The sequence below is a fragment of the Astyanax mexicanus genome, chromosome 2 (genome assembly GCF_023375975.1).
Source record: "Astyanax mexicanus isolate ESR-SI-001 chromosome 2, AstMex3_surface, whole genome shotgun sequence".
NCBI classification, from domain to species: domain Eukaryota; kingdom Metazoa; phylum Chordata; class Actinopteri; order Characiformes; family Acestrorhamphidae; genus Astyanax; species Astyanax mexicanus.
Genome location: NC_064409.1, coordinates 26,122,081 through 26,133,749, shown reverse-complemented (window position 1 = coordinate 26,133,749; position 11,669 = coordinate 26,122,081). Strand labels below are relative to the sequence as shown.

General features: G+C 37.1%; 1 pseudogene; it reads left to right on the top strand.

Moving 5' to 3' along the window:
* Positions 1 to 9,594: 9,594 nt before the first annotated feature.
* Positions 9,595 to 11,669, top strand: part of LOC103044186 (myelin-associated glycoprotein-like) — an 82,273-nt pseudogene continuing 80,198 nt past the window's right edge.

Sequence of the window (11,669 nt, the reverse complement as noted above, 5' to 3'; positions counted from 1 at the left end):
TAGGAGTGAACAATGTTAAAATATCAGAATTTCTGAATGGACATCCCATCAATCTCTGAGGATATTAAGGTGCTAAGCTATCTGTAGGTAAATCACCAGGTCTTGGCGACATTTAGGTTGATTTTTTTTAAAGCCTTCTCATCCAAATTGATTCATCCCTTAATGAATATGTTTAATTGTGCGATAAGGTACCAACAGCTGCCAGACTCTCTAAACCAGGCACTGATAACTTTCTTTACACAAACCTGGAAAGGACACTAATTTATGCGGATCCTATAGACCCATCTCGTTACTGGCCACAGACTATAAGATATTTGCTAAAATTATTGCCCTAAGGCTTGAGCAGGTCGTACCACAGTTGGTTAATATAGACCAAACAAGTTTTAGTTTAAAACGTTCCTCAATGGATAACGTCCGTATACTTCTGAATATTATATACACATAACAGATTTCATTTCCGGTTGTTGCCATCTCATTTGACACCGAAAAGGCATTCAATCGTGTTGAATGGCCCTACCTGTATTCCCTCCTTCAGAAGATAAATTTTGGACCTAAACTCCTACATTTAATTAAGATGCTGTATCATAGTCCTCTGAAGGCTGAACAAACCAATAGTGAAATATCTGAACAATTTTCTCTATCAAAAGGTACAAGACAAGGATGTTGTGCTTCACCCTTACACCTAACGATTTTCAAGTGATTTCTCTGTCGCAGACAAATTTTCTGAGTCTGGATAAAATCACTAGAGTCGAGCTGCAGTCGAATTATCTCGATCGTTCGGTGTAAGGTGGTTACAAATGAAAGTTTTAGTCAGTCAGGTTCACGTCCTCGCGCTCCGATAAAATCAACCGTATTTAATATTATTGCAAGTCATAAGATTTGGCTCACTCAAATAGTGATGTGAACAATGTCAACAACCATTGTAACTATTTGAACTATTTAAAAAAGAACACAATTTGCAGTCAAGTAGCACTTTAAAGTCATTATATACCATTTTTTTTATGTTGCACTACTTTGTCTTATTGTGCATGTTATTTCTAATACAAACAAGTTTAATAAATACACATTTTGCAAGAATGATGTTCTTTATTGCATTAGTTCTATCTAAAACAAAGGCAAATGTATAGCATTGGAACTGTACTTTTTTGCTATTCAAGGTTGTAGCAAAAAGGGGGTAATTAAGCTTATAGGACGAGTTGAACACAAAATGTATTCTGTTAAAAAATATCAAGAACTAACAGTGATATAGGGACAAAGGTTGTGAGTCTCTGTTAAATCACAGTATTGACATACACATTATTTGTAACCTTACATTATATGTAATATGTTTTGTATGTAAAGTCCACCAGAAGCATGATGGGAAATAATATCAGAAAGAATCCAGTTGCAGTCTTGCAGTTAGTGATCCCCAGTCTGCGAGGAGTCTTTAGATGTGAGAGGGTGTGAGACTTCAGTCTGTTAAAAGTCTTTTCAGAGTCTTTTCAAAGTTGTGTAGTGTATGGACAGCTTTAACCATTGTGCTGTTAGCTATCGCTATTTGGTCACATTCCTCTTCCCTGTTTAACACCTCCAGCACACATCTTATTGCATGCAGATGATAACATTTTTCTCACTAGTTTAAACTCCTCCCTTCCTGCTTTAATCACTTCTAGACTTTGTAGCAGTATCTGTGTACAATGTCAATATGAGCAAAAGTATAATTGTGCCTCTTAATCCTGCCACCATACAAAGTCAGTGTAGTAATACTCCCTTCATGTGCTCAATTTAGAGAGAGTACATTTATGTACTTTGGCTTGCAAATTTCCATTGATCTGACACAAATTTTTAAACTGAATTATGTCCTCTTACTCAAAAAAGTTGAGAAGACTTTGATAGAAAATACTCCCCATCTCTTTAATTGGCCGGGTAAATTCGATCAAAATAATGTGTTGCTAAAATTCTTATATTTGTTTAAAATGCCTATAACTTTGCCAAAATTATTCTTTCACAAGTTAAATGGATTAATCAGCAGATTAATCTGGAATTGGAAAGTGCCTAGAATCAAATTTAAAACTCTGTGCAGGTCATGCAATGGGGAAGGGTCACAGCTGCCTGATTTTTTTTATATCTGTGCAGCTCAAGCTCCCACCTGATCTCCTTAACATAGACTCATTCCACATTTCAAATCCAAACTTAAAACTCATCTGTTTAAAGTTGCTTATGATTTGTTGCTTTAAAGTTTCTTGACTTGATTTTAATTAATCCTATTCTGTCCTTTTTTTTTAAATGTGCATTTTACATTTTACAGTCTTATGTTGAATCATGTAAGGTGACCTTGAGTGTCAAGAAAGGCGCCAACAAATTAAATAAAAAAATTAAAAGTATTATTATTATTATTATTATTACTTACAGTATATATATATATATATATATATATATATATAGTTAAAATAAATATATATATATATATATATATATATATATATATATATATATATATATATATATATATATATATATATATATATATATATATTTATCTGACAGTTACATTAAAAAATATATTTATAGCAAGAGCTCTGGCCTGCTGAGCTATCTGTGTCTTTAATCATATGAACACTTTATTTCCAGAGTTAAAAAAATGAATTAATGTAAATGTTACTTTAATCTATTTGTTGTTAATTTATTTTTTATGAAGGTCTTTTTAATACTTAGCACAACTGGGACATCATATCTCATTCCATCCACCAACTGCACCACAGACAGGAGTTGTCTGATGCTTTATTCCAGGTTTGAGAGGAGATTCCTCAGGAGACCATCCACCGCCTGATAAGGAGCAGCCCAGGAGTTGTAGGAAGGTCATACAGACACGTAGAGGCCAAACAAACTACTGAGACTCATTTTACCTTGTCTTAAGTGAAGTTGGATCAGCCGGTCATTTGATTTTTCATTTTGATTTTGAGTATAATTTCAAATCCAAACCTCCATGGGATAATAATTTTGATTTACATTGAATTGTTTTGTTATTTCATCTCAACACATTCCACTATGTAATAAATAAGGTTTTAACTGAAACATTGTATTCACTTAGCTCTAGGATGTGTTATTTTAGTGTTCCTTTTGTTTGTTTGAGCAGTGTATATGAACAGCTCTGGAAGAAATTAAGACACCACTTAAAATTATTAGTTTCTTTGATTTTACCAAATTCAAAGCCTATAGAAAATAATCAAGAGGAAGATGGATGATCACAAGCCATCAAACCAAGCTGAACTGGTTGAATTTTTGCAACAGGAGTGGCATAAAATTATCCAAAAGCAGTGTGTAAGACTGGTGGAGAAAAACATGCCAAAATGAAAACTGTGTTTCACTATATATTGATTTCTGAACTCTATAAAACCATATAATTATGAACTTGTTTTCTTTGCATTATTTGAGGTCTGAAAGCTCTGCATCCTTTTTGTTATTTCAGCCATTTCTCATTTTCTACAAATAAATGCTCTAAATTACAAGATTTTAATTGGAATTTGGCAGAAATGTTGTATGTGGTTTATAGAATAAAACAACAATGTTAGTTTTACTAAAATATGTACCTATAAATAGCAAAATCAAAGAAACTGATTTAAAAACTGAAGAGGTCTTTTTTTGAGAGCTGTATACTGTCCTTGTTAAAATGCTCCTCAGCTGAATCAATAGATTGTTCCACTGAAGAGTTAGTCAATTCTTTCACAGAGATCACTCAAACAGCTCCTGGGTGATTCTCATGAAGCTGCAGGGAACATGTCCATGACAATTTTTTTTTAATCAATACTTAATTCATAAAACCTTTGATATTGTGTGTAAAGCAAATAGGAAGTACTGTATGGATCAATTGTTTTCATCATCATTTAAAATAATTTTTATATGAATTAAATAAAAAATATATGGAAATTCTCGTTACCTTTATGTGTCCGTATCCCTTCTTTCTAATTTTAAGTTAAACCATATAAAAATAACTAAGCATATAAAATAAATAAAATAGGGTAAAGTCATTTAAAATATCTATATTTATACATAATATAAATATTTTTTGTGTTGAACAAAAAATGTACTTGATTTTAAACAAAATAACTGTGTCCGAACAAATTTTTTCTTATTACCGTTTCATGATTTCACCCCCCTATAAAAAGTGCCTTTAAATTGATCAGCTATCCCATGATGCATCACTTCAGAGACAAGCTTCAAAATGGAGATAAGGTCAGTTGGTCACTCTTCTCTCCCTTTGAGAAATCTGTGTTAATATTGATAAAACTGTCCTCAGTTACACTGTCTATTATCATTACCGTTATGGTTTAATACTCATTACTTTAAAGGCTTTGACATCTGGTAAAGTTATAGGTTGTTAGCATATTAGCATTTTAAGTAATTGGTGAAATTAGCCAAGAGCATCTCATTACCGTTACTCAACGGTACTCAATATTCTCATTACCATGCATTGTGAGGGCCATAACGGTAATGGAACCATTGAGCTGGTAATGAGATTCTTATGTAAGACTGCTAAAAGAGTCATTTAACAGAGTTTATTTGATCATTTATGGTAATTGATTATATATATATATATATATATATATATATATATATATATATATATATATATATATGTATATATATATAATAAATTAAATATATAAAAAATTATATATATATATATATATATACATATATATATATATTATCATTTATGGTAATTGATTATATATATATATATATATATATATATATATATATATATATACATAACAATGTCATTTATGTTTTTACTCTTTTGATTAGTCTAATGGTTATATTCATTTGACAGAGATTGAACGCAAGAAGGCAGCAGCCAAGGCTTGTCAGGGTGGAGGTGCAGGGAAGACGAGGAGGCGGACGCAAATGCAAACAACAGGGGATTTATTAACAAAAATAGATACAAAATACAACTGGGATAAACTGAAAACAAGACTGAGGAAACCGGGGAAACCATGGAACACTGACAGACGATAAACGTACAAGGATCGACACCGGGGAAATGAAATACGGACCTTAAATAGAGGTGCACACACACAGGAAACATGAAACACCTGGGACGAAGGGGCGGAGTTACAGAAGAACACAGGTGAGTGGAAAAACACAGGTAGAACACAGGGGCACGGGTCACGTGGGACAACACAGGCACGAGGACAGACAGGAAACAGGGCCAGGACCTTACATAACCCCCCCCTTAACACGCAACTCCCGGGGCGCGAAAAACGAAACCCCAGGAGCAGGTCAGGAGAGGGCGGAAAACAAAGAACAAGACAAGACAGAACTAGGACGGAGACCGGACAGGGAACAGGACAGGAGACCGGACATGAAACGGGGGCAGGACCGGGAACGGACACTGGACGTGGGGCTGGGCAGGGAACGGAAACTGGACAGTAGACTGGGACGGGGACAGGACACATGGCTGAACAGGGGACTGGACAGGAGACAGAGACTGGACAGGGGACCGAACAGGAGACGGAGACTGGAAAGGGAACGGAGACTGGGACTGGACAGGGGACCGAACAGGAGACGGAGACTGGACAGGGAACGGAGACTGGGACTGGACAGGGGACAGGACAGGACACGCAGCGTATGCATCGCGCTGCTTCCAAAACACAGTGAACGCGTCTCCAAATACACACTGCAAGTAATATGGATTGCCTCGATCTGCTTTGACAGTCTCCTTTTGCACTTCGCATGGCCTGTAGATTAAATAACCTACTTACTTACTGCTGATTCGCCTAAACTCCCTGATTGACACTAACGTTATCACGCCTACAGCCGCTGCGTAGGGGGCTGTGCCAAAGAGTTTCTCCGGTGGGGGTGGGGATGTGGGTGGATATGCATGGCTGTATCTCGGCCTCTGATTGGTCTATTTTTTCACACATTGTCTCATATGAAAGCTAATACTGTCTACAATTGGACGATATGGATGTCAATCATAGTGGACAGACCCGTTTAGAATTCACAAGCAGTTTGAAAGATGCTGCCTAAGTTTCTGTATCGTGTCTTATTGGTTTTTAACGTAAAAGTCCTAAAGCTCGGTGCCAGATTCCTAAAAACAAAGTGTGCTGATTACAAAAAAAAAATATGTATTTGAAGAGGACATCTGCTGGACCAAGCTGGAATAAACTTCTCACTCTAATCATCAATTTGTAATCAGGTGATTCTCAGTATGAAAACTGCAGACACAGTTGGTTGTCCTGGCAAACACTTGTGACCCTGGTTTATTTTACAATTATATTAGGCATGTAAGTATTATTATATTTTCAAAAACATGTCGTAGAACATATTTATATTGTGCTGTAATTTGGTTGAACAAAGTTTTGCCTATTGAATCCTCTTAAAAATGATTAACAGGTATGTAGACTTAACAATATTGTTTTTATCGTATATTTTTTTATTTATTCAGAATATTAAGATATTTTAAACATCTTAATATTCTTAACAATAAAAAAAATGCTCCTTAAAATGTAACATTTATTGCGATATTATATCCATTTATGAGGGATTGCATTGTCATTATATTAGTGCAAATCAGTGCAACCTTATGACAAAAATACTGAACAGTAAGACATACGCAGTCCATAGCGGAGTCCCTTGAGCGCATTAGCTCGGTAAACAGATCAGATCAGAACAGAAATTCATCCAGTCTCTCACGTCCCCTGAGCCAACCCCCAAATGTCCCATTTACCCCCTTATATACCCCTTTAGCCTCCCCAGACTTTTTTTTTTTTTTTAATGGAGTTCTCCATTAGGTCAGTGTGTCCTGGCTCTTCTCTGAACAGCCTCTGGTATTACTTTGCTGTTGCTGTTGAGAAAGATGGGAGAGTGACACTGCTGCACTGTGTTCTTGAGCTGCTGGGAAGTACTCGTCCTCCTCCTCCACGGCCCTCAGCTACAGCTGCTTCATGGTCATAGCACCTCCATCTAGCCAGCACCTCAGCATATTAATGCGAAAGGTCTAAGAGGTTTTGGCATGTAAAGTTCGTAGGTCATCTGTCCCAGCCGCCTCTTCACCTCATAAGGACCTTGTCACTTTGCAAGAAGACTGGTGTCAGATGTCGGCAGCAGGATGAGTGCCTTTTCCATCACTTTCAGCTCCCTCTTTTTTGAAGCAGCATCATACCATCTTTTCTGGTTTGCTTGTGCCCGCTCCATGTTCTCTTTTACCAGCACCCCCAGACTTTCCATCTTGTCCCTCATCTTCGTGACATAGGACAGGATGTTAAAATTCTGCTCTGTTTTTTCACCCTCCCAGGCCTCTTTCAGCACATCCAGGGGTCCTTGCAGCTCTCATCCGAACAACAACTTGAGCGGTGAAAATCCACTCGATGCGGTGTTCCCGGTATGCGAAGGGCAGATAAGAAAGCTACTGGTCCCAAACGGATCCTGTATCTAAGACAAACTTCCATAACATCTCCTTGAGAGTTTTGTTAAACCTCTTTGTGAGACCATCAGTCTGTGGATGCTACAGGGTAGTCTTAATGCCTCTAATATCTAACAGTGCCATCACCTGGCCCGTAAGTTTAGACATAAGGTTAGTACCATGATCAGTAATTATTTGTCTTGGAATTCCAACCCTAGAGATTAATGGAATGAATGTGTTCATAACCTGCCATGCTTTGACTTTTCTCAGAGTGAATGCTTCTGGGTATCTGGTCGTGTAATCGCAGATTACCAAAATGTACCTGTTGCCTTGTTGGCTTTTTGGTAACGGGCCTACAATATCCATAGCAATTCTCAAAAAAGAAGTCTCAATAATTCACTAATTAATCAAAGGTACTCTGTCTGACTCTTTGGAGGGGCAGTTAATTGGCATGCTTTACATTTTTGGCAGTAAGCTACCACATCTTTGTACACACCTGGCCAATAAAACCTGTTCACTATCCGAGTTACAGTTTTATTTTGGCCCAAATGACCTGCCCATTTACTGGTGTGTGCTAGGTCCATGAATTTAGGTCTAAGTGCTTTTGGGATTACTAAGAGTTGCTGGCTGTTTTTAACTCTGTACAATTTCCCTTCATCTAACACAAAATGAGCTTCACCGTTGTGCTGCTGTTTGCTATGGCTTGCCTTAGTAAAAAGTACTTTAAGGGTTTCGTCATTTTTCTGTAAGTTGCCTATATCTGCTGGAAATTTAGCTTAATCTAGGCTTGGCATAGAAACTTGGTCTTCTACTCTTGTACCTTTAATCTTGGCCTGCCGTTTCTTTTTTTTTACCTTTACGCACCCGACACTCTGATGCAGATGGAAGCTGCTCCCCCTTTGCTTATTAATAGCGCTTCCGTCTAGCTTAGCCTGTTGTCTAGTGACTACATTAAAGTTAGCAGTAGCACTTGTTTCATTTAATAGGTCAAGCAGAATCAGCACACCTCTACCCAGGATTACATTATATGATAGTTTTTCCACTACTCCTGTCTTTAGCATGTAGCATGTCTGTCCTATTATCTCTATTTTCACTTTGGCTCTAGGATAAACCCTTTCGTCACCGTGTACGCATTTTACCCTTAGCTTGCTGAAGTAAAAAACCTGGGGCCCTGGTAGGCTCTGTTTAGTAATCAGGGTCTGACCAGCTCCTGTATCTATTAATGCTTTTAGGGTTCTCCTGCCTATTTGGAATAGTCGTCTCAGTATTTACTACTGCTTCACTATTTCTCTCAACTTTGGGTACATAACAGAGTTTATTAGAGTTCTTGTCCACTGCTGGACATTCTCTACTTTTATGGCCCAACTGACCACAGTTAAAACATTTAATTCTTGTGTTAGCTTGAAGCATTCTGTTGCTATTACTGCTATCACAGCTAACTTTAGCGTTGGGTTTCTCCCAACGACTATTAACACTGCTACATTTAGGATAGGCAATAAGAACTTTCTCGTTATCACCCACAGACCTACCTGGCTTTTGGGCTGGCTGAATGGATCTGCCCCTGTTGAAGCTGTAGTCTTCCTCCGACCGTCGCGCTGTAATGAGCGCCTCCGCCAACTCCACTGCTCTGGCCCATGACTCAGAACTGCGTTCAATAATCCAGCACATCAGCTCTGGGCTTAGCACTTTCAGAAACTGTTTGAGTACAATGGTGTCGCCAATTTCCTCTTTGGATTTCTCCACTGGCCTTATCCACTTCTCGTACAGTCCTTTCAGTCTGCAGTCCTTGGGCGTCTCATTGGATTTGATGCGGGAATTTCTGAAATGTTGCCTGTTTGTATCTTTGTTAATTTCATTCTTTTGAATTATTGCTTCTTTAACCTTGTCATAGGTGGCAATGTCCACTGCGTCCATAGTGATGTAGGCATCTCGAGCTTTTCCTTCAAGAGCTGGGACGAGATATAATGCCAATCCTTAGGTGAAACGGTTTTAAACCACTGCATCCATTTGTGGTAGTGTGAATCTTGTGGTTTGGAGTCTGTAGTGGGAAATGATGGAGTTCCACAGCAGGCGTGAGATCTCAACTGGTTTAGTTTTATTTTCCTTACAAAAATAATAAACAGTACACTGACATATTTACACTTTTGCTCAGGGTTGCTGGAAAAAGTGTCTAGAGCTACCACTAGCTAGACTGAACAGTAAGACATACGCAGTCCATAGCAGAGTCCCTCGAGCTCATCAGCTCGGTAAGTTAAACAGATTAAAACATAAATTCATCCAGTCTCTCACGTCCCTTGAGCCAACCCCCAAATGTCCCATTTACCCCCTTATATACCCCTTTAGCCTCCCCAGACTAAACCAAAGGGATATACCCCTGGGTAAACCATAACACAATATATCATATAAAATGCAAATAACTATTCACATAACTGGTTATTTAGACGTTCACTCCTAGGACAGTAAATGTAAATATATAAATACAAGAAAAAAATTACAATATATTAACATTTCTTTTTTTCTTCTTTTACAGTTCACCTGAAACCCCCCTGCACCAGAGATTTCCCCAAGCCCACTCCAGGCTACAAAGCTGCGTGGCCAACGCGCTGCCACTCCCTAAGGAATACAGGTAAATATCTGAACTGTTTAAGAGTCTTTGTTTGTGTAAGATAAAAATGTCTGTGATGTACTGGTGATAGATAGGAATAGTCTACCTTATCACAGTTATTTTGTTACAACATATTGTCAAAAAAGTTATCATTATAAAATAAATTATAAAATGATTAACGATGCACCTTTATGCATTTTGTTCTTCTATACAGGATTTCTTTTACCTCGTTGACTACTTGAAGCTTTTAAAGTAAAGTATCTATAATGATTCAAAATAATTCTTGCTATTTAATAGGCTCTCACTATTTCTATTTACATAAAAAACATCACAGATTATGAGAAGGAAAAGTAAACTGGTAGGTTTATATATTTCACCTCAGAATAGTAATTTTACTAAACACAGGTCAGCTAGTCTTATGTTAGCTTTAACTTTGAACTAGCTTGTGTTTAGAGGTGTAAGGGTAGCAAGTAATATTGCTATCAGGATCAGGGGTCCCGTTACTAATGTTTGATATTTTACTAATTCATTTTTATTGTCATTAATTAGAAAACTGTTATCTATTTTAATTTTAAAACCATTTTATGCCATCAGTGATTTAAGATAAATACCCCTTAGTTAATGATAATATTAACTTTAACAAGCAACGGTCCTCTACGTTTTTAAAGAATATTTAGCCATTAGAATTGGAATATAAAAACAGTGTGTCAGGCATCAGGCAGTGATTTCCTATCAATTTCTGCAAGCAGCTTCAGCCATTCTAGCCATTGAACTTCATTAACAGTAGAGGGTGCTCTTGTCCTGTGTGGGTGTTCTGCTGGATGTGTAGATGATCAGCAGGGCTAATGGAGCTTTAAGGCTTTTTCACACCTGATATCCAGACCTAAAACGATAGATAGATAGATAGATAGATAGATAGATAGATAGATAGATAGATAGATAGATAGATAGATGATAGATAGATAGATAGATAGATAGATAGATAGATAGATAGATAGATGATAGATAGATAGATAGATAGATAGATAGATAGATAGATAGATAGATAGATAGATAGATAGATAGATACTTTATATCCTTGTTTTTGTGACACTGTGTACGTTTGCTCTGGTTTGGTTAGTTTTAATTTCCCACTGCAGTTTAGTGAGTGCACTAAAGAACTTTACTACATCCTGTTCTCATCAGCTACCTTAGTCATTAGTCTCTTTATACTTGTAAAAGGATGTGTGCTGTCAGTTAGAATAGTAGATTTTCCTGGCTGATTTCTGCCTCCCTGTCAGAATGTGATTCCCACAGCAGAATGATTAAGAGATTACCCTCTGGTTCCTTTTATTTCTGTTTACAAATAAGGGTTAATCTACAGTTACAGTGCACACAGTATCAGCATGGCAGTCTGTCTATTACTGCTGTCTTTTAGAAGGACACAGGAATATTGACACACTTTCGTCCTCTCCGGATCACCAAGACCCGGACTTGACTTTCTTAAAGAGAGTAAGGCAGATTAGGGCTGATTGTTTTTAGTATTTTGCAATATTAAAAAGTTTAGAACATTTCATCGGATTTCTCCTGTGAAAGTCAGTGAAAATTGTACTAATGCCCTCTGTGTAGCTATGATTGGAGTAAAATAAATTGTATTTGGCAGATATAATCTGCTTCTTGTCAATGTGTCAAATAGAA